Source organism: Triturus cristatus, chromosome 4_1 (genome assembly GCF_964204655.1).
Source record: "Triturus cristatus chromosome 4_1, aTriCri1.1, whole genome shotgun sequence".
NCBI lineage: Eukaryota > Metazoa > Chordata > Amphibia > Caudata > Salamandridae > Triturus > Triturus cristatus.
The window spans coordinates 1738121-1759142 of NC_140585.1; the positions used below are offsets into that span (position 1 = coordinate 1738121).

Below are 21022 nucleotides of genomic sequence, written 5' to 3' on the forward strand. Positions count from 1 at the left end.
CCATCCACCATCCATCCATCCATCCATCCATCCACCCATCCATCCACCCACCCATCCCTCCATCCGTCTGTCCATCCATCCATCCACCCATCCCTCCATCCATCCATCCGTCTGTCCATCCACCCTTCCACCCATCAATTCATCCATCCATCGATCTATCCATCCACCCATCCATCCATCCACCCATCCATCCATCCATCTGTCCATCCACCCACCCATCCATTCATCCATCCATCGACCCATCCATCCATCCACCCATCCATCCACCCATCGTACATCTGTCCACCCATCCATTCATCCATCATCCATACATCCATCCACCCATCCGTGCACCCATCCATCCATCCGTCCGTCCATCCATCTGTCCACCCATCCATCCATTAGTCTGTCCGTCCACCCACCCAACCACCCATCCACCCATCCATCCATCCACACACCCACCCATCCATCCATCCATCATCCATCCACCATCCATCCACCATCCATCCATCCACCCATCATCCATCCATCCACCCATCATCCATCCATCCATCCATCCACCATCCATCCATCCATCCATCCATCCACCATCCATCCATCCATCCACTATCCATCCATCCACCATCCATCCACCATCCATCCATCCACCCATCCATCCACCCACCCATCCCTCCATCCGTCCGTCCATACATCCACCCATCCCTCCATCCATCCATCCATCCGTCTGTCCATCCACCCTTCCACCCATCAATTCATCCATCCATCGATCTATCCATCCACCCATCCATCCATCCACCCATCCATCCATCTGTCCATCCACCCACCCATCCATTCATCCATCCACCCATCCATCCACCCATCATACATCTGTCCACCCATCCATTCATCCATCATCCATACATCCATCCACCCATCCATCCGTCCATCCATCCATCCATCCATCCATCCGTCCATCCATCTGTCCACCCATCCATCCATTAGTCTGCCCGTCCACCCACCCAACGACCCACCCACCCACCCATCCAACCATCCATCCTCCCACCCACCCATCCATCCATCCATCTCTTTCTCCCTTCTCTATCAAAGGAGAAGCAGAGGGCACCCCCACAAGGAAAAGCAGCCTCCCCTCCTCCCTCTCTATCTCTCTCCCTCCCTCTCCTCCTGCCCTCTCTCTCTCTCTCTTTCCACCATCTCTCTCTCCCCTTCACTCCTCCCTCCCTCTCTTGCGCTCTTCCTTTCTATCCATTCAATTCCCTCTTCTCATCTCTCCTTCCTCTCTGAACCATTTCTCTCTAACACCCCCTACCTCTTCTTCCTCTCTTTCTATTCCCTCCACCTCTCTCCCCCTCATCCCTCTCTCTCTCTTTCCTTCCATCCATCCATCCATCACTCTCTCATTCTCTCTCCTCTCTTGGGTCGCGTTCTCTCTCCCCCTCTCCTCCGACCCTGTCTCTCCCTCTCTCTCTCTCCCTCCTCCATCTTATGTTCTTTTTAACCATCCGTTCTCATTCACTCCCCTTCACTCCTCCCTCTCTACCTCTCCATCGTTCCTCTCTTTCTCTCTCCTCTTTCTTTCCGTCCATCCATCCATCCACCCATCCATTCATCAATCCATCCGTCCATCCACCCACCCATCCATCCATCCATCCAACCATCCATCCATCCACCCATTCATCTATCCACCCATCTGTCCGTCCATCCATCCATCCATCTATTCATCCATCCATTCACCCATCCATCCATCCGTTCATCCGTCCATACTTCCATCCACCCATCAATCCATCCATTGGTCCATCCGTCCATCCGTCCACCCATCCATCCATCCACTCATCCATCCATCCATCCATCCGTTTGTCCGCCCATCCATCCATCACCCACACATCCATCCATCCACCCACCCACCCACCCATCCACACACCCATCTACCCACCCATTCATCCATACATACATCCACCAATCCATCCATCCACTCACCCATCCATCCATCCTTCTACCCACCCATCCATCCATCCACCTGTCCATCCACCCATCCATCCATCTCTCCTCCCTCTCCAATCGCTTTCCCTCTGTCTCCCCTCCTTGCTCTCTTTCTCTCTCCCCTTCACTCCTCCCACCCTTTCTCTCTACCTCTCCCTCCCTCTTTTCCGTTTCTTTCGCTTTCCTCCACCTCTCTCCACCTCATCCCTCTCTCTCTCTTTCCATCCATCCATCCATCTATCCTCTCTCTCCCCTACACTATCAAAGGAGAAGAAGTAGCACAGGGGCCCCTCCCACAAGTAGTAGCAGAAGGACTTCTCCCACAAGCAGAAGCAGGGGGGCCCTCCCCACAAAGAGGAGCAGTGCCCCCCTCCACCCCAAGGAGAAGCAGGGGGAGCCTCCCACAAGGGGAAGCAGAGGGGCCCCTCCCAGAAAGAGACGCAGAAGGGCCCCTCCCAGAAAGAGACACAGAAGGGCCCCTCCCACAAGCAGAAGCAGGGGGGCATCCCCACAAGGTGAAGCAGGGGGGCCCTCCCGCAAGTAGAAGCAGAGGGGCCCCTCCCACAAGGAGAAGCAGAGGGGCCCCTCCTAACCTACTACAGGGGACCGACCCCAGGGAGAGGAAGCAGCAGTCTCCCCAGGGAAGGGTTTTATTCTGTATTTATTTTAGGAGGTTTATAAGCGTGAACGAGGCCGGGGGGAGTCAAGGCGCCTCGTATTAAACATTTATTATCACAAGTTATTTACAAGAAGAGATACACACAGTGTAACACCCCTAGAGGTACAGACAGTAGTGGGGTGCAGTGTTACCCGCACAGGACACGGGCAGAGATCTGCCTCCTCAGAGAGGGCACTTCCGGGGTGAAAGGTCACTTCTTTGAAGATGGATAATTAATTGAAGCGGCTGCAGCGACATCACCGGATCACGGACCTGGGTTGAATCAGGACATTCCTGTCACTTCCATCACTCTGAGTGACACTTGCCAAGTGTGTAGCGCCTCGTATCTGGAGTGAGCTTTAAACTGAGAGTTATAACAATGCTGCGCAGACCCTGGTGTTAAAGCGCCTCCGGTCCGAGCCACAGCTGCATCCGGGGCCTCTGGGCAAGTCCAGGGGAGCAGTGTCTCTCTTCGGGGCCTGTGCATAGCGCCCCGAAGCTCAGGGCGGAGTCAGAGGCGCTGGATGGGGTGGAGTGAACTCTGGGCTCCTCTGTCCTTAATGAGAATCCTTCACCAAGAGCTCCTGTGAGAAGCACCGAGAGGCCCGTCCAGGGGTGCAGAGGAGGAGAGGCCTGTCCAGGGGTGCAGAGGAGGAGAGGCCTGTCCAGGGGTGCAGAGGAGGAGAGGCCTGTCCAGGGGTGCAGAGGAGGTGAGGCTTGTCCAGGAGTGCAGAGGAGGCGACGCCTGTCCAGGGGTGCAGAGGAGGAGAGGCCTGTCCAGAGGTGCAGAGGAGGTGAGGCCTGTCTAGAGGAGGTGAGGCCTGTCCAGGGGTGCAGAGGAGGAGAGACATGTCCTGGGGTGCAGAGGAGGTGGGGCCTGTCCAGGGGTGCAGAGGAGGTGAGGCCTGTCCAGGGGAGCAGTGTCTCTCTTCGGGGCCTGTGCATAGCGCCCCAAGTCTCGGGGTAGAGTCAGAGGCGCTTTATGGGTGGAATGAACTCTGGGCTCCTCTGTCCTTAATGAGAATCCTTCACCGAGAGCTCCTGTGAGAAGCACCGAGAGACCTGTCCAGGGGTGCAGAGGAGGTGACGCCTGTCCAGGGGCGCAGAGGAGGTGAGGCCTGTCCAGGGGTGCAGAGGAGGTGAGGCCTGTCCAGGGGTGCAGAGGAGGAGAGGCCTGTCCAGGGGTGCATAGGAGGAGAGGTCTGTCCATGGGGCGGAATAGGTGAGGCCTGTCCAGGGGAGTGCAGAGGAGGTGAGGCCTGTCCAGGGGTGCAGAGGAGGTGAGGCCTGTCCAGGGGTGCAGAGGAGGAGAGGCCTGTCCAGGGGTGCAGAGGAGGTGAGGCCTGTCCAGGGATGCAGAGGAGGTGAGGCCTGTCCAGGGGGCAGAGGAGGTGAGGCCTGTCCAGGGGTGCAGAGGAGGAGAGGCCTGTCCAGGGTTGCAGAGGAGGATAGGCCTGTCCAGGGATGCAGAGGAGGCGAGGCCTGTCGAGGGGGCAGAGGAGGTGAGGCCTCTCCAGGGGTGCAGAGATGTCGAGGCCTGTCCAGGGGTGCAGAGGAGCTGAGGCCTTTCCAGGGGTGCAGAGGAGGCGACGCCTGTCCAGGGGTATAGAGGAGGTAAGGCCTGTCCAGCGATACAGAGGAGGAGAGGCCTGTCCAGAGGTGAAGAGGAGGTGAGGCATGTGCAGGGGTGCAGAGGAGGAGATGCCTGTCCAGAGGGCAGAGGAGGTGAGGCCTGTCCAGGGGTGCAGAGGAGGTGAGGCCTGTCCGGGGGTGCTGAGGAGGTGAGGCCTCTCCAGGGGTGCAGAGGTGTCGAGGCCTGTCCAGGGGAGCAGTGTCTCTCTTCGGGGCCTGTGCATAGCGCCCCGAGGCTCAGGGCGGAGTTTGAAGCGCTATATGGGGTGGAATGAACTCTGGGCTCCTCTGTCCTTAATGGAAATCCTTCACCAAGAGCTCCTGTGAGAAGCACCGAGACGCCTGTCAAGGGGTGCAGAGGAGGTGAGGCCTGTCCAAGGGAGCAGTGTCTCTCTTCGGGACCTTTTCATAGCGCCCCGAGGCTCGGGGCGGAGTCAGAGGCTCTGTATGGGGTGGAATGAACTCTGGGCTCCTCTGTCCTTAATGAGAATCCTTCAACGAGAGCTCCTGTGAGAAGCACCGAGAGGCCTGTCCAGGGGTACAGAGGAGGTGAGGCCTGTCCAGGGGTACAGAGGAGGAGAGGCCTGTCCAGAGGTGCAGAGGAAGTGAGGCCTGTCCAGGGGGCAGAGGAGGTGAGGCCTGTCCAGGGGTGCAGAGGAGGAGAGGCCTGTCCAGAGGGCAGAGAAGGTGAGGCCTCTCCAGGGGTGCAGAGGTGTCGAGGCCTGTCCATGGGAGCAGTGTCTCTCTTCGGGGCCTGTGCATAGCGCCCAAGGCTCAGGGCAGAGTCTGAGGCGCTGTATGGGGTGGAATGAACTCTGGGCTCCTCTGTCCTTAATGGGAATCCTTCACCAAGAGCTCCTGTGAGAAGCACCGAGAGGCCTGTCCAGGGGTGCAGAGGAGGAGAGGCCTGTCCAGGTGTGCAAAGGAGGTGAGGCCTCTCCAGGGGTGCAGAGGAGGTGAGGCCTGTCCAGGGGTACAGAGGAGGAGAGGCCTGTCCAGAGGTGCAGAGGAGGTGAGGCCTGTCCAGGGGTGCAGAGGAGGAGAGGCCTGTCCAGGGGGCAGAGGAGGTGAGGCCTGTCCAGGGGTGCAGAGGAGGAGAGGCCTGTCCAGGGGTGCAGAGAAGGAGAGGCCTGTCCAGGGGGCAGAGGAGGTGAGGCCTGTTTGGGGGTGCATAGGTGTCAAGGCCTGTCCAGGGGGCAGAGATGTCGAGGCCTGTCCAGAGGTGCAGATGAGGAGAGGCCTGTCCAGGGGTGCAGAGAAGCTGAGGCCTGTCCAGAGTGTGCAGAGGAGGTGAGGCCTGTCCATGTGGATGCAGAGTTGAGGCCTGTTCAGTGAGGGTGCGGAGGAGGTATGCCCTGTCCGGGGGTGAGGGGGTTACACAGGAGGTGAGACCTGTCCATGGTGATGCAGAAGAGATGAGGCCTGTCCAGAGGGTGCAGAGAAGGCGAGGCCTGTCCTTGTGGCTGAAGGGGAGTTGAAGTTTGTTGAAGGGGTTGCACGGAGGGCCTGTCCAGGGGTTTACGGAGGAGTTGTAGCCAATCCAGGGGCTGTGGAGGAGGTGAGACCTGTCCAGGGGTGGGGGATGCGGAGGAGATGAGGCTGTCCATGTGGGTGAAGAGGAGGGGAGGCTTGTCCAAAGCAAGGGGGCATAGAGGAGGAGAGGCCTGTCCAGGGTTGCAGAGGAAGTGAGGCTGGTCCATGGGCTACAGAGGAGGTGATGCCTAGCCAGGGGATGCAGAGGAGGTGAGGCCTGTCAATGTGGATTGTGAGAAGTTGGCCTGGCATATGCTGTCCACTATTCTAGTGGGCACCTGGCACCAGTCCAAACGACCCCTTATTGATGGCAGGTTAAAGACAACCTTATAGAAAGCTATCCTACTGGTAGCTGCGGAGAGCAGCCTTCAGGCTAAGTCTTGAAGAAATGTAAAGCAGCTTGTTTTACCAGTCTATCATCTTGTGAATGACCAAATAAAAGGAGAACCACATCAGGTATATATATAAAATATATGTATTTATTCTAAACACACTCCTCTAGTACATCAGTTAAACTTATTTAGCACACAGTAAATTAGCACAGTATGCGTTTTGCCCTAGGGGCCTCACAAACCATATACTAAGAAGGTGGTATGAGAACCACGACTGACATAGATACCAGGCCTAGAGCCTGTAGAACCGCTGTGGCCACCAGGTACCCCCCAAGGTAGTGACACAGGGGACAAACGGGGGACGCGTGCAGTGTCTATACACAGACGCGAATCACCATTTACTTCTATGGGGAAAGTCACAGTTGGAAAATTACAAAGGATGGACACCTAGGAGAGGACTTGGAGCAAACCCCTTTAGGACTAGGCAGTTCTAGAGTTAACACCCATGGGAGCACCGGAGTACTTATGTTACCTCACCCAGGGAAGCCGGGTGCATAGGTGTATTTTCATGCCGGGTTTCGTCGTCGTTTTCTATGGCGAGCTGCTGAAAAGTGCTGCAGGCGACCAAGTGGAAAGTGTCCGGATGGATCCAAGCCTGCATCGGAGTCGAGAAGAATCTGAAAGCAGAGGGGACAGAGTCTGGGTCACTAGCCAGTGACCAGGAAGGCGAAGAGAAGATGCCAACCAACGTCGGGTGCTTGCAGGTGAAGAAGGTGAAGCTTGACTCTTCAGCCACGAGGACCAGGAGGCGTCGACGATGACCAGGTGCTGGATTCGAGCTCTCCCACGAAGGATGTTGAGAGCTGCAGTGTCGGATTCCGGATGGGACCCAACAAGCCTTGGCAACAGCAACCCAAGCAAAAAGAAGAGATTGGCTTCGGTGCAGGCCCGCAAGGTCTGAGGGACTCACCCTTTGGAGTGGAGTCAGGGCACGTCTGGAGCAACCAGGGAAGCCCAAGAAACAGAAGAGTTACCTTCGTGGGGACCCACCAGTCGACAGACCGGGGATCGCGAAGAAGCCTCGAGCAGAAATGCTCGAACCGGGCCCACTGAACACTCGTGGAGTATAGGCCCTGTTAGAAAGGTTCGACGGACCGGGAGGGTCGGCCGAGGTCAGGGGGAGAGGTCTCCGGGGAGAGTCGTCTCCAGCGATCGTACAGACAAGTAACTTCCCCCCCACAGACAGATACCACACATGGATAAGGTTCAGCGTTCTTTATAAGCACTTCTTAAGGTACGGTTGAATGGTACAAGGAGGTCTGGACTCAGGGGTCCCCTCGATTCAAGTCTCTCAAAGTAGGGAAGGGGGTAGCGGGACAGTCTGTTTACCAGTCAGGTAGTTCGGATGAGATGATGATTAGCTCACAATCCTCGAGCTTGGTGGTTTAGCTGGTACGGGCCGCGGCAGCGCCAGCAGGTCCCGGTCGAGATGGTTGGTACACGGTCCGCGGCAGCGCCAGCAGGTCCCGGAAAGATGGTCGATGTACGGTCCGCGGCAGCGCCAGCAGGTCCCGGTGAGGATGGTCGTTACAACGGGCCGCGGCAGCGCCAGCAGGTCCCGACGAGGATGGATGTTGCAGAAGGCCGCGGCAGCGCCAGCAGGCAGGACGATGGTTCGCAAGAGAGGGCTACGGCAGCGCCAATAGTCCGTCAAGGCTGAGTTCTCTCGGTGTCTCTCGACTCCAGCATACAACTGCCTTCCTGCTCCGGAGCTGCCCCAGTTATAGGGCAGGCGCCCTTTGATGTCCGGACCCTCGCACTTGGCGGTCGGAGGGCCCGGGATGAAGGTGTCCAGACACCCAGCAGGGGGTGGAGCCAGCGCCTGGGGGAGCTGGAGGCGATCGGCACCTGGCGGGGGGAAGAGCTCTTGACGCTCCGTTCTCCCATTGACCTGCCAAGTGGTCCGCTCACCTCCTGGGTGGATGGTGGTGCCGGGATGTCGGGGCCGGCCAGGCCCGGGGTTAGGGTCGGGGCGAGGCCACGCGGCCTCGTGGTGCAGGGCCCAAGATGGCGGCTTGACCCGGCCGGGGAAGCCGATGGGGCTGGGCCCCGTGATGTGTGGAGGTCCGAGGGTAGAAGATCCGTCGGGAGACGGGGTGCAGGTGCTTTTCGTGGGTTACGCCTGGCGGGCCGGAGCTCGGGCCCTGTCGTGCGGGGAGGGAGCAAGCCCTTCGTGTGGCCTGTCCAACATGCGTCCCCCCCAGCTGAAGGCGGGGAGAGTCACCCATCTCCTTGGGGACTCTCTTCGTCGAGGCGGAAAAAGCGTGACAGGCCATCCGCGTTGGCGTGGTCTTGGCCTGGTCGGTGCTCCACGGTGAAGTCCATTCCCTGCAGGGAAATGGACCAGCGCAGTAGTTTTGGGTTCTCCCCCCGCATCTGCATCAGCCACTGCAGGGGTCGATGGTCGGTTTGTACCCGGAAGTGGGTACCAAAGAGATAGGGCCTGAGTTTTTTGAGGGCCCACACCACTGCGAAGGCCTCCCTCTCGATGGTGCTCCAGCGCTGTTCTCGGGCCAGGAGACGTCGACTGATGAAGGCCACCGGCTGGTCATGACCTTCGGGGTTTAACTGAGAAAGAACGGCTCCGATGCCGTGGTCGGAGGCGTCGGTCTGTACCACGAATTCCCGACTGTAATCGGGGGCCTGGAGCACAGGGGCGGTGCACAGGGCGGCCTTCAGCTTCTCGAAGGCCGCTTGACAATCAGGTGTCCTGTTAATCCGCTTCGGTTGGTTCTTGGACGTGAGACCCGTGAGGGGCCCCACGATGCTGCCGTAGTCCTTCACGAACCGCCGGTAGTAGCCGGTGAGCCCCAAGAAGGCTCGGACCTCGGTCTGGGTGACGGGGGGCTGCCAGGACTGGATGGCAGCAATCTTAAGTTGCAGCGGGGCCACCAGCCCGCTCCCCACTTGGTGCCCAAGGTAGGTCACGGACCCTTGGCCAATTTGGCACTTGCCGGCCTTAATTGTGAGGCCGGCCCGCTGGAGGGCCTGTAGACCCTCTTGTAGGTGAAGGAGGTGGTCGGACCAGTGGCGGCTGTATACTGCGATATCGTCCAGGTAGGCAGCGCTGAACTTTTCGAGCCCCGCCAAGACCTGGTTCACAAGGCGTTGAAACGTGGCGGGGGCATTCTTCATGCCGAAGGGCATGACCTTGAATTGGTAGTGGCCATCGGGGGTAGAGAAGGCTGACCGTTCCTGAACCCTAGGTGTGAGGCCGATCTGCCAGTAGCCCGCTGTTAGGTCGAAGATACTAAGGTAGCGGGCGGCCCCCAGCCGGTCGATCAGCTCGTCTGCTCGGGGAATCGGATGAGCGTCGGTCCGGGTGACAGCGTTCAAACCCCGGTAGTCGACGCAGAATCTCAGTTCAGATGTGGTGCCGGGGGCAGCGGCTTTGGGAACCAATACAACCGGGCTGGCCCAGGGACTGTCCGAGGGCTCGATGACCCTGATTGTGAGCATCTTGGCCACTTCCTCCTGTATGCAGGCCCGTACCCGATCTGGTACGCGGTAGGCCCGGTGTCGGACAGGGGGACTGTCCCCGGTGTCCACGTCGTGCAAACACCAAGGGGTGACCCCGGGGGTGAGGGAGAACAGGGTAGCGAACTGCAGCAGGAGGTTCCGGCAGCCCTGGCGTTGCTCCGAAGTGAGGGCGTCAGAGAGCCGGACCCCGTCCACGGAGCCGTCATTCTCCTGAGTCTTCAGAAGATCCGGGAGGGGTTCGGAGTCCTCCTCCGCCCCACTGTCCGTAGCCATCAGGAGGCTGAGTTCTGAGCGCACAAAGTGTGGTTTGAGTCTGTTGGTGTGGAGGACCCGAAGGGGGTTCCGGGAGGTCCCCATGTCGATGAGGTAAGTGACGGGGCTTTTGTGCTCGACCACTTTGAAGGGCCCCGTCCACTTATCTTGCAAGGCACATGGTTCGGTGGGGGACATCACCCACACTTGTTGACCAGGCTCGAACTCAACGGAGGAGGCATTGTGATCATACCACCTCTTCATGTCCTCCTGGCTGGCCTCGAGGTTCGCCTTGGCCAACTCCCGGAAGCGCCGGGTCTGATTGCGTAGGGCCAGGATGTATTTGAAGACGTCTGGAGGGGTCTTTAGGGGGGCCATCTCCCAACCTTCCTTGACTAGGCTGAGGGGCCCTCGCACAGGGTGCCCGTACAGGAGTTCGAAAGGGCTAAAGCCGAGGGACTTCTGGGGGACTTCTCGGTAGGCGAAGAGGAGGCATGGGAGTAGTACATCCCACTGGCGACGGAGGGGCTCTTCCAATCCCCCAATCATCCCCTTGAGAGTGCGGTTAAAACGCTCCACTAGTCCGTTCCCTTGGGGGTGATAGGGGGTCGTGAATCTGTAGGTGACCCCGCTTTGTTGCCAGAGGGACTTCATGTATTTGGAGATAAAGTTCGTGCCTCGGTCGTTGACGACTTCTCGGGGGAAGCCCTCCCGGGAGAAGATCCCCATTAGGGCCCGGCCAACCACCGGAGCTGTCTCGGTTCGTAGGGGCACCGCCTCGGGGTAGCGGGTGGCATGGTCCACCAGTACTAAGATGAACCTGTGTCCTTGTGCCGTGCGGGGGTCCAGAGGCCCCACAATGTCTATCCCCACCCTCTCGAACGGGGTGGTGACCACAGGGAAGGGTTGCAGAGGGGCTTTCAGCTTCCGACCACTCTTCCCGCGGGCTTGGCATGTGGGGCAAGATCGGCAGTGGTTCAGGGCGTCGTTCCTCATTTTCGGCCAGAAAAAGTGGGTCACTAGGCGGCTGTACGTTTTGTCCTGGCCCAGGTGTCCAGCCAGGGGGACATCATGGGCCAGGTTGAGCAGGAAGTCTCTGAAGCGGAGAGGTACCACCAGTACTCGACCGGCCCCCAGCTCGGCGATTCTTTGTTCGCTGTATAGCAGGTCGTTATCCCAGTAGACCCAGTGAGTTCCGGTGGAGTCCCCTGCGTTCTGGGCGCTGGCTTGTTGGCGGAGTCCCTCGAGGGAGGGACAGGTCTTTTGTTCCTGGCGGAACTGTTCTTGGGTGGGCCCCCCTTCTTGACGCCACTGAGCCAGGCCGGGAAGGTCATGGGGTTGCGCGTCCCCTTCGGTCGTTGGTTCCGGGGGGCTGGCCTCGTCGTTGTCTTCTACTGGGGCGACCGGGGGCGGAGGTGCTGGCCATTCCGGTTCTTCTGATCGGGGGACGGCACGGGCGGCCACGGACCGGGTGGTTATGCAGGCCCAGTCCGGGAGGCCCAGCATCCCCAGGTGCTCTCTTCTCTCAACGGTGGCCCACGGGGAACTCTCGAGGTCATTCCCCAGGAGGCAGTCCACGGGGGCATCGTCCCGGACCGTCACCTTCAACAGGCCGGAGACCCCTCCCCATTCGAATGGGACGCAGGCCATTTGACACATACTTTCGGAGTTGTCTGCCGAGCGGACGGGGCAGAGAATGTTCGGCAGGATCTGCTCGGGCTTCACCAGGTGACAGCGGACGGCCGTCACACTGGCGCCGGTGTCACGCAAGGCCTCGGCTCGCTGTCCATTAATGGTCACCCACTGACCGTATTTCCTGGTGTTAGCGGGTAGGGGAGCCCGCGGGACCATGTCTCTTCCCCCTAAGCACGCCAGGACCATGGCGGCCGGTTCCCACTCTTGCTGGGCCGGCTCATACTCTTCTGGTTCCTCCGATAACCGCTCTTCCCCCAGGGCGGCGGCAGCTACCTGGCGGGGCTTGGGTGTTTGGTTCTGTGGACAGCTTGGGTCATTGGCGTAGTGGCCGACTCGCTGGCATCGGTGGCACGTGACGTTGGCTCGGAACCCAGGACGCAACGGGGGGTTGCCCCGGCCGGCCGGAGGCGGGGTGCTGGCCACGGGTGTTGCCGGCAAGGCGTCTCTCCCTCGCCCCTGGCCTCCTCCTCCTCCCCGAGGACGGTGCTGGCCTTGGTTGCTTCGGTTCTGCTCGTGTGGCCCTCTCCGGCCCACTCGGGTGCTTTCCCATCGGTCAGCTTCGGCGGCGAGCTGCCGGGGGTCAGTCAGCTTACTGTCGAGGAGGTGCTGCCTGAGCTCGACGAAACAGTTGTTCGACAGGTGCTCCCATACCATAAGGTTAAAGAGTTGTTCGTAGGTGGTGACATGGCTCCCCTTGATCCAACCCTCGAAGGCACGGCTGAAATAGTTCACGTACTCTACCCAAGTTGTACCTGGGATCCGGGTGCAATCTCTGAACCTCTGGCGGTACATCTCGGGTGTGAGGCCGTAGCGGGTGAGGAGGGCAGCCTTCATGTGGTCGTAGGACGACATTTGGTGATCTGGGAGCTGCAGCAGGGCATCGCGACCCTCGTTGACGAACCTCCCCCATAGTCCGGCTCCCCAATCACTCCGGTCGATCCGGTGGGAGGTCATGGCGATCTCGTAGGCTTTAAACCACTGTTGTATGTCGTCTTCTCGGACATACTCGCGGACAACATCCTTGGGGATGTGGACTTTTTTCTCGGTTGGCCCCGGGGTGTGCGGTCGCTCAGGCACCCCCAGTTCTTTACTCTGTTTCCGAAGTTCTATTTCCGCCAGTTGGCGCTCGTGTTCGAGCTTTATTTTTTTCTCCTCCAGCTCTCTCTGTCTCTGCTTCTCTTCTCGTTCTTCTCGGAGCCGCATGTGCTCGAGGTTGAGTTTCTGTTCGGCTTTGGTACTCAGGCCGGTGGTAGCAATGCCAAGTTCTATGCAGAATTGTTTCAGTTCGCGGTGGCTGTATTCTTCTAACTTATCCATTTGGAATTTCTCAGTGGAACCGCTATCTTTGGCTGACATCGTGGTTTTGTCGTGGGGTGAGCTACTCTCTGTACGATTACGCGTTGATTCGGATCGCGCCGCTGGCCACCAATGTTAGAAAGGTTCGACGGACCGGGAGGGTCGGCCGAGGTCAGGGGGAGAGGTCTCCGGGGAGAGCCGTCTCCAGCGATCGTACAGACAAGGTACTTCCCCCCCACAGACAGATACCACACACGGATAAGGTTCAGCGTTCTTTATAAGCACTTCTTAAGGTACGGTTGAATGGTACAAGGAGGTCTGGACTCAGGGGTCCCCTCGATTCAAGTCTCTCAAAGTAGGGAAGGGGGTAGCGGGACAGTCTGTTTACCAGTCAGGTAGTTCGGATGAGATGATGATTAGCTCACAATCCTCGAGCTTGGTGGTTTAGCTGGTATGGGCCGCGGCAGCGCCAGCAGGTCCCGGTCGAGATGGTCGGTACACGGTCCGCGGCAGCGCCAGCAGGTCCCGGAAAGATGGTCGATGTACGGTCCGCGGCAGCGCCAGCAGGTCCCGGTGAGGATGGTCGTTACAACGGGCCGCGGAAGCGCCAGCAGGTCCCGACGAGGATGGATGTTGCAGAAGGCCGCGGCAGCGCCAGCAGGCAGGACGATGGTTCGCAAGAGAGGGCTACGGCAGCGCCAATAGTCCGTCAAGGCTGAGTTCTCTCGGTGTCTCTCGACTCCAGGATACAACTGCCTTCCTGCTCCGGAGCTGCCCCAGTTATAGGGCAGGCGCCCTTTGATGTCCGGACCCTCGCACTTGGCGGTCGGAGGGCCCGGGATGAAGGTGTCCAGACACCCAGCAGGGGGTGGAGCCAGCGCCTGGGGGAGCTGGAGGCGATCGGCACCTGGCGGGGGGAAGAGCTCTTGACGCTCCGTTCTCCCATTGACCTGCCAAGTGGTCCGCTCACCTCCTGGGTGGATGGTGGTGCCGGGATGTCGGGGCCGGCCAGGCCCGGGGTTAGGGTCGGGGCGAGGCCACGCGGCCTCGTGGTGCAGGGCTCAAGATGGCGGCTTGACCCGGCCGGGGAAGCCGATGGGGCTGGGCCCCGTGATGTGTGGAGGTCCGAGGGTAGAAGATCCGTCGGGAGACGGGGTGCAGGTGCTTTTCGTGGGTTACGCCTGGCGGGCCGGAGCTCGGGCCCTGTCGTGCGGGGAGGGAGCAAGCCCTTCGTGTGGCCTGTCCAACAGGCCCACAATCTTCGCTGCAGATGGTGCTCAGGGCTTGGACTACAAGTAGCCCAATGCACAACTTCGGAAAAGCTTGAGAAGTGGATGCACTAGCAAATGTGCACGGTGTCCAGGAGTTCGGGTCCCACGTCTCTCGTGATGGCTGCGGGTCTCAGCTTTGCTGGGATCTCATGTCGGCCTCAGAGATGTCTGGAAGTCCGTGTCCTGTGTCGCAAATCCGTCGGGATCCGGCAGGAACCTTGGAAATGCAGAAAGGCAAGATGCTTCTTTGGTGCCTGTTTGAACGGGGGAGTCACTCCTTGACCCCAAGGGAGATCCTTCAGTCTTCTAGTCGAAATAGAATGTCGAAGTTCCAGGATATATGTTGCAGAGTAATCTAAAGTCCTAGGGACTGGGGTCCTATACTTCTACTAAGTTTAGGGGTTTGACTAACTCTAGGGTCCCACCTATGGGAGGACCTGGGGAGGACCTTTGTCCAGTTTCGCGCCAGAGCTGGGGCTGAGTGCCCCAGCAACCGGTTTGAACTGGGGTATGCACAGGGACACCAAGTGTGCCCCAGGCAATGTCTGAAAAGCATTAACTGAATGCACCCACCTTGCCCCAATACACTAAACCCTGTCTGGGCAGGTGGTTACTTCTCCCTGTGACAGGAAACCTATTGTCCAGGCCTCCCCTGCCAGAGTTTCGTCCAGCAGCAGGAGGTCAGACTCGTGTCTGTGGCAGCAGCATCCATTTTGTGATGCTGGGGATCTTTTAAACTATTACCGGTCAGGTAAGTGTGTACATGTCTTCTCCCTCTAGAATGGTGGAACTCTACTCCCGCCGCCAGGACTGGCGGGGGGGATAAAATTCCAAAGTGTTTGACACCAAACATTCCAAAGTTAGCATTTACCGCGAGGTTATAATGCACTTAAGAGTATATGGTATGGCTATATCACAGAACAGCTACAGAGAAGTGATTCCGAAAGCTGCAGATGGGTCCTGCTCATGCATGGGCACCCTCTCACACAAAACCAAGCACTCTGCCTTCAGGATTGTCAAGGCCTGCCATAGGAGTGACTTATAGGTTTATGTGTCTGTATTTAAAGGTAGATATAGGTAGCTTATATCTTAGTAAGAAAAGCATGCACCACCTTACCCAGGCTGCACTAGCAGACCTGTGGTGTCATTTTGGAGTGCTTCCCAGGGGTGGCATAATACATGCTCCAGCCCCTGGTAGGCCTCTGGGGTACCTATGCCATTGGTACCTAAGATACCATATACTAGGGACTCACAAGGGTACCCCAGTAACCAATCTTGAGTGTACCTAAAGTACATGCAACCAATTTAGAGAGGAAGCAGCTAGGCTGGGGTCCTGGTTAGCAGGGCCCCAGCCAGACTAAAGTCGACCATCAGTGAAACACCAGCAAAAAGTGGGGGTAACCATAGTAAGCAGATCCTACTCTCCTACATGGATGCAGAATTGAGGCCTTTCCATTGAGGGTGCTACGCAGGTAAGCCTGTCCGGGTTTTTACAGAGGAGGTGTGGCCTGTCTGGGGATTACTGAGGAGGTGAAGCCGGTCCATGGGGGTGAAGAGGAGGTGACGCCAATTCGGGGGGCTGCAGATGAGGTGAGACCTTTTCTATGGGGGTACAGAGTAGATGACTCCTGTCTAGGGGGTTACAGAGGAGGTGAGACCAGTTTGGGTAGTGCAGAGTAGGTGAGGCCTGTCTGGGGGTGCAGAAGAGGTGAGGCCTACTTACAGGGGTGCAGGGGACAAAAGGCCTGTCCAAGGGGGAGCAGAGTAGATGAGGTCTGTCCTGGGAAAAGCAGAGGAGGTGAGGCCTCTCCGGGAGTAGCAAAGGAGAGGAGACCTGTCCATGGGGCTTAAGGGGAGGTGAGGCTTGTTCAGAGGGTCTGCAGAGGGGGTGAGACTGTACATGGGGGCTCATAGGAGGTGATGCCTGTCCAGGAGGGCTCAGAAGAGAAGATGCCTGTCCAGGGGGTGCAGAGGTGGTGATACCTGTCTGAGGGTGTGCAGAGGAAGTGAGGCCTGTCCGACCAGGGCGTTCAGAGGAGTTGAAGCTTTTCCATGGGTTTGAATAGGAGGTGAGGCCTGTCCAGAAGGAGAGCAGAGGAGGTGAGGCCTGTCCAGGGGGTGCAGAGAAGGTGAGACCTGTCCAGGGTGTGTAGAGGAGATGAGGCCTATCCATGGGGTTGAATAGGAGGGGAGGCCTGTCCAGGGGGGCTGCAGAGGAGGGAAGGCCTGTCCATGAGGGCGCGGGGGAGGTGAGGTCTGTCCAGTAGGTCGCAGACGAGGATAACCATGTGCAGGGAGATGCAGAGGCAGTGAGACAGTGAGGCCTGTCCAGGGGATTACGAAGGAGGTGTGGCCAGTCTGGGGGGTGCAGAGGCTTATTCAGGGGGTGCAGAAGAGGTGAGGCCTGTCCAGCTGGGTGAAGAGGAGGTGAGGCCTATTCAGGGAGTGCGGAGGAGGTGATACCTACTAGGTGGGGTGCAGAGGAGGTGAGGCCTGTTCAGGGGTGCAGAGGAGGTGAGGCCTGTCCAGGGGGTGCAGAGTAGGTGAGGCATGTGCAGTGGGCTTGGGGGAGGTGAGGCCTGCCCTGGGGGTGCAGAGGAGGTGAGGCCTATCCTGGAGAAGAAAGCATCTGAAAAGATGAGTACAGTGCTGGATACAACTCGTAAGTGGGATTATCTTTCTGGCGGGGAGCTTGCGTGTCATCAGGGCAGGCACACACCAACGGGCCATGGTGCGAGTAACTTTGAACCTGGTAAGCATGAGTGATGTGTGGTGGGCTTGGAGTCTGCAGAGACCTCTTTCTTGATGTCTGTGGGACGTGACGCATGAGTAACTACCATCATTCTCTCACTGAGAAGAGGTGTGGCGCAGCGGCCAGGGATGCCTGACTCTGGACCACGGGTTTCACAGTTCGATCCCCGGCGGCAGGTTAGCCCAGCACCATATGACTCTGAGCAATAGCTTGCTTAATCTTCCCGACAGCTCCCAGGGCCGGGACACCTCTTCGGAGGTAACTGTGTGCTTTACTAATTCTGGTATTTCATTTAATTTCATTTCACTGGTGCTCCGTGCTCACGCTGCTTCAACCCATTACACTGACCTCAGGTTAGTACACTAGCCAAGCGCCTCCTAGTTTTGGTTTAGTTAAGGACACCCTTACAGTTGAATTTAAATGAGGAAGTTTTAGCGAAACAAAATAAAACAAGCATTTGCAATGCAATAGGTCTCGCATTTGCAAAAGTTTAAGCTATTGGCATTGTTCATGACAATGCCTTTTTTTATCTATTTTATAAAACAAACACATAATGGCATTTATTTATCATTTACAAAGCCAATAGCTAGTGTTGCATTATTATTAGCAATGCCAGCTGCTCACACTTTTATAATGCGAGACCTATTGCTTTGCAAATGCTTGTCTTATTTTCCACCGATGCTGCACAGCATCGGCAAAAAATACACTCGCAAAGCCAATAAGCGAAAATGGCGAGACCTATTGACTTTGCCAGTGCTTACTCTTCATCACCTGCGTGTGATAGTGTCCCTGAAAATATCAGTTGACACATGAAACGTGCAGACATCAAACAAAGGCACGGTGCAAATATAGAAGAGTTCCATGCGGGTATACTGAAAGTCTGACGTCTGTGCACAAATAGTCTTCCATTTGGCAAATATTATACAGCAACATCGTCTAATCGTCGTTTCTGTACGTTACGCACGAGGAATGAGGGAGGACCAGAGCGGGCAAGTATCCCATTCACAGCTTGAACAGCGGAAGTGCGCCATATCTCCAAAGAAATAAACAGACCCCTATCTCTCCGGGAAGCAGCTGCGCTCAACCCAGGCCGTCGACTGGTAGAAGAATGCAGATGCTGACGTACTGATCGAGCCTTTAGTTCCCGCAAGCGTCCCCGATGTCTTATCTCCCCAGACCGCGCCCCTTGTTAGCCCCCACCCCTTCTCTGGACTAAGGAAGCAAAAAAAGTGCCTGCTTAAACCATTATAACGATAATTAACCATTTCACTATTAGTAAGCGCACGATCTACCCCAGGTGTTTACATGTTGCGTGGTGCTCACACTTACCACAAACAAACATTGGCAAAGCCAATACGCCTGGTTCTGATATGCGAACTATATATGCAAGCGCAAATGCCTTGAAAATGCCCCTGGTGTACCCGCTTTTAATGGGTTTTGTTAATTTATAAAGAGGTGTTTGGGAATCGTTCATTTTATGCACGCTATGGCTTAATCAATATAACGAATGAAAGGTAATCGAGAACCTTTCCAGGAAGTGGAGAAGCAGCTATCTGGAATATAACAACGAACTTTAAAACAAGCCCGGCAGAGCGTGGCGCGCGCGCTGGGGGGGGTGAGGGGGGAGCATTGAGGCGCAAAAGTGAAAGCAGGCTGGCTGGCGAGGGGTGTGCGATGTGCGCGCACCATGACGAGAGAGGAAAGCCATATGGCGCCTCTGCTCGTCATTGTGCGCGTAAGCGCATGCCCGTCGCCAGTGCACGCTCCAGTGGGCTGAAGCGCTTCCCCAAAAGTGGATTTTGAAAGATCAGCTATCAGATCAGACAAAATAAACATCTTCCTCAGACTCCCGATGGGCTTGGAAAGATAGACTGCTCCAGAGCTAGTAAAAATGTACTCTATATATCACCCAGATATACTTCCCCTTCTTTAATGGTTCACTGAAATTCGGTTGTTATGGTAAGTACTGAAGCTCAAAGTTTAACAGGCGACTTCATCATACAGCAGCCATGTTATGCTGTATCGGTTTTGTTTTGGATTTCTTGTATCTTCATATATCCCCGACTGACCCGCAGTAAACTCAAGTATCAGGCAGCAAGCTGGTCCTTTGCAACTAACTCACCTTGTGCCTCTTTCTAAAATTTTTAAGGCTGATAAATATCACAATTTTAGGTCAGCGAAGTTATTTACCCAAGCAAAGTCTTACCCAAATTCGTTTCTGGTGCGGCGGTACAGTTGTTATCACACTCAATTGTAAGGCGCAAGCGCACTGTGTGCAGGCGAGGGGGTGGGGCACAGGTAACGGTGAAAGGTGACGAGAGAGACAGAGATGGACCACAGGGCGGAGCAAATGTATATGGCAGCGGATTAGAAGAAATGGGAGGGTGAGACACGATGAGGCAAGAAGGGAAGAGTCGCTGCGGAAAGAAAAAATTGTGGCCACATGGAGAAAGTAAGACGCACTGACAGAGTGAGTTGAAAACTGCTAGAAAAAGTAGGGAGGAGAGGGAATAGGCAAGACAGGTGAAGATCGGAGAACGAAACCCTGAAGCAAGCAGATACAGAATACCGGCTGCGGTCTGTTGAGATGAGGTGGGCGGTACAGGGAGGAGGCGCTTTCAGGGGAGACGGTGAGCGTGAGATTGGACATAGCAGCATTAGGAAGAAGAGGGCGGAGTTCTGTGTGAGCCACCCGGAGGGGCCGTACTTTGAGTGAGAATTGCTGGCAGGCTGAGGCGGACCGGACGGCGTCCGTCTGTAAAAAGCACCTAATCTCTGCTGCCGCGTCCCGTTGTGTGTGTGTTTGTACGATCTCACGGAATAATAGCAAAGTAAACAAAGCAAAGTACTAATTTGTACTACAAAAAGTATGTGCGCTGCTATTAATATAAAGCTTAGCGGGCAGCGCAGTTATGTGCTCATGGCAACCTAAAAACAAACAAAAATTTAAAAAGACCGCGCTCTGTTGGCATTAAATAATGTTAAAGACATACATCGTAAAGCCCTTCGCTCTGAAAATAAAGAAACCCATTTCGAACATGCAGGCTTTTGTAAGAACATGATAACGTGAATGTTTAAAAAGACGAACAAGACAAGCCCGGCGGAGCGTGGCGCGCGCGCTTGGCGGGGGCGGGGGAGCGCATTCCAGGCGGTTGAGCGGACCCTTTGAAGTACATGCCAAACGGATTGCATAGAGGCACGATGCACGTGATTGTGCGCGTGCTCGCCTTGCAATCCGCTTTTCGGAGCACTTTTGGGAGCCCCTTACTATAGTCTCGCCTTGCGATCGCTTACGCGATAGCAAGGCGAGACCTAAAAATGACAAATTGCGCTTAGTATTTATTGTGGTGGTCATTGTTCAAAGGACCCCTCCCCCCCGGTGCACTTTGATTTCTTTCAGTAATTGTCGTTTTATATCTTCTCAAAAATGTGCCCCCAAATATTCTCAAAATTAACTTTTTGTGAGAAAGAGCAATTTTTCACCTGAATCTTATTTTACTTTACGGAGAGTTGAATGTGTGAACTTGATGGTGTCTCCACCAGAGGGGTTTAGGGATTATGGAGAGCTACTGCTGGCAGAAGAAGTGCTCCTGCTAGACTGAAGAATGCAAAGAGTGAGGCCTGTTGTAAAACAAGCAAAATGCAATGTCATTCTCTTGTTTTTAGGGGAAGAGTCACAATTAATTATTCATTTTATGGGTGTGTTTTGTGAAGCTACATTTTGTGGAGCTGTGTTTTTATGAACGATTATTGGTTGTTTTAGTTGGTACCTCAACATGAAACTTTTCGATAATGTGTGCTCTCTGCTGGTATTGGAACAGCGGACACCAACATTCCTTTTAGTTGTAACTTTGGTTTCCTTCCCGTGTCCTGGTAGGGCAGCCAAAGGTGTATTTGTTTTGGTCATTGATAATACGTCTCGCCTTTTGTGTTTGTTTATTTTGTCTTGATTCACATTGTGAATGGTTGCGCATGTAATACATCTCTGAGTACTACATGCGAGGGAGAGACTTTGCTTCCAGCTAGTACACCAGCCCACAAAATGTTACTGAATCTGGGGCTACATACATGTCTGTGGCTTAAAATATAGAATAAGATCACTGCT

General features: G+C 56.2%; 1 protein-coding gene across 1 annotated transcript in view; it reads left to right on the forward strand.

Moving 5' to 3' along the window:
• The first annotated feature begins 2878 nt into the window (after nt 1–2878).
• The window catches only part of LOC146839251 (uncharacterized), a 239263-nt gene continuing 221119 nt past the window's right edge, over nt 2879–21022 (forward strand). Inside the window, exon 1 of the mRNA XM_085651294.1 lies at nt 2879–3408. The gene's annotated coding sequence lies outside the window, so the exon portion shown is untranslated. The remainder of the gene's footprint in view (nt 3409–21022) is intronic.